The following is a 2,464-nucleotide window of genomic DNA, read 5'->3' on the forward strand; positions in this document are numbered from 1 at the left end:
CGGGTACACGAGAGCTATCTCGTTGAGCACGTAGACGAGAGCGATAAACGTCTAACGGAATTTTATGTGGGACCAAGAAACAACCTCAAAGAGATTTCCGTGTGGCAAGCTCATCATCCGTTCTGGCCGAGGGCCCGATGATGTGGACGCGTAACGATCGAGTTAACGCGTCCTTCGCTACCACAGTGGGATCCGCTGGGCGGAAGTCATGTTCCACAAGGGGTTCAATGACCGAGCGTGGATGGGCGCGCTTTAGAGCCGCCTTATAGGCAGCTTCAAGCTGCTACCTTATTTCCCCGTCAATGCCATTGGTGATTACACCACGCACAGTTGACGAGAAGTCAGAGAACGGACATGGGGTCCGCAAGGCGCGAGCAAGGCTCGTATCGCGCCGCTGGCGCAGCTCGCCTTCCTCGTCATCCCAAGCGGAAAAAAGAGTGTCAGACTCATATTCGACAACCTTCACATCCTCAACGAGGCCACTAGGCACTGAAAGCGTGCGCGGAGCGCGACGTTTGTGCTCATCGAGCCTAGAATATACATCCCTCGGTGCTGCGGACGCACTGTCCGACGTTGCACCGAGTGTGAGACGACGAAGTTGGGCTCTGCCCCTGCTCGCCTATAGAACCAGCGAGACTTGGAGATTTTGGTGTCATTGACACAAGGCTTATTGAGAATGGAAGTCGTTTCGATAAGTTGCAGTGTCTGGCAGACGCGCGAGCCTCATTGAAGCAATAAATGATTACAACTCTAAATGTTCTCAATTTTAATGGGGTTGGGTGTAACGGTGTTACACATACCCTGATATCAGGGGGGTGTCACAAGAGATGTGCATGGTGTGACCACACCCAATCAAAATTTCGTACGGGGTAGTCAGTAGTTATGCATGTAACTATTTTATTGAGGAAAATCTAAACATTTAAAATTAGGCGACTTTGCAGATTAAAATAAATAAAAATCAGTTTGAATTTAAATCGAAGAGTCTATTAGCCTTAGTTTAGGTACTAACTAAGTAAAATCAGTTTTGGATTTTAAACCGAAGCGTCAATTAGCCTGGGAAAGCGGATTGCGATCTGCAAGCTCATACGTGGTTCTTGTAAAGAACAAAAGGTGGATCCGCCGAGCGGAAGCCATACTCCACACGAGATTTTGAGACCGAGATCTGCCGTTTGCGCAGCCTCCATTTGCTGCTGCTGTGCCTCGTCGAGGCGATTGGTAATAAAACCACTTCTCTTGGAAGCCAAGAGGTCGGGAGACGTTCACGGAGTCCGCAAGGTTTGAGCTGGGTTCACGTCGCGCTGTTGGCGCACCTCATCCTTCATGCTGGAAAAGAGTGTCCGATTTGAAGTCGACTTTCTCCAACTCCTCGGTGAGAAAATCTGTCGCCCGGGGTGGGCGCGGTGTGTTGCCCTCGGAATGTGTTTCCCGTAAAGCATCGGGCGTACTTCCCGAAGATACATCCTGTGTAGAAGAAGAAAGGCTTCACCCGCGGGCGCCCTCGGAACCAGCTATGCTGGTTGGTTTGCGTGTCATAGCCGCAGGGCTCATAAAACGGAGAATGTTTGAGGATGTTCTAAATAGCGTAACGGTGTCTCACACACGCGAGCCTCGAATGAGGCAGACATTGAATGTGAATTGAGGGTGTTCACAATTAAATGAAGGAGAGTGTAACGGGATTCCACGTACCCTGGTATGAAAAGGGCGGGTCGCACAGTATGGTGTGACCGTACATATGTGTGGATAAATAAGTTGGTGTAATCACACAGTGGTGTGGCGACGCCGTAACTAGAAGCAACTACGTGGCAGGAGCACTCATGCATAATACTATATTAGATAGCTTTTACAATATCAATTGGGTATTACTATATTAATTTGGAAAATTTAGGGTTTTAGAATTGACGGCTCTGCCGAAACTGGCAAAATCAAATACAGTTGAACAAAAGAATTAATTTCCAGTTGCTGCTTCAATGCCTCGCCGAGGAGTTGGCGAAAGTCGACTACGAGTCGGATACTCGTTTACCAGCTTGGTAAGATGAGGAGGATGAGGTGCGCCGACGCCGCGACGTGAGCTCAGCTCAAACCTTGCAGACACTGTCCGTATCCCGATCTCTTGGCTTCCAAGAGAAGTGGTTTCATTACCAATCACCTCGACGAGGCACAGGAGCAGCAATTGGAGGCAGCCCACACGGCAGATCTCATGCGCTCGTATCCACGTTCGGTCTTAGAACCTCGTGTGGAGCACGGCTTCTGCTCGGCGGGTCCCGCTACTGTAGCGAAGGCCGTCATTACTCAATCGTTAGGCGTCTACGAAGTAGGGCCTCCGGCCACCACACAAGCTGAGCTTGATCAGTGGTAAGCTCTCCGAGCTCACCTTTTGGTACAACAAGAAATTTCAACGGATTGGTACCGCGCTCGACTTCGAGCTCAAAAAGCAGTCGCTCCTGTACCCGCAATGCGCACTATT

Source organism: Plasmopara halstedii (genome assembly GCF_900000015.1).
Source record: "Plasmopara halstedii genome assembly, contig: Scaffold_816, whole genome shotgun sequence".
Lineage (NCBI taxonomy): Eukaryota > Oomycota > Peronosporomycetes > Peronosporales > Peronosporaceae > Plasmopara > Plasmopara halstedii.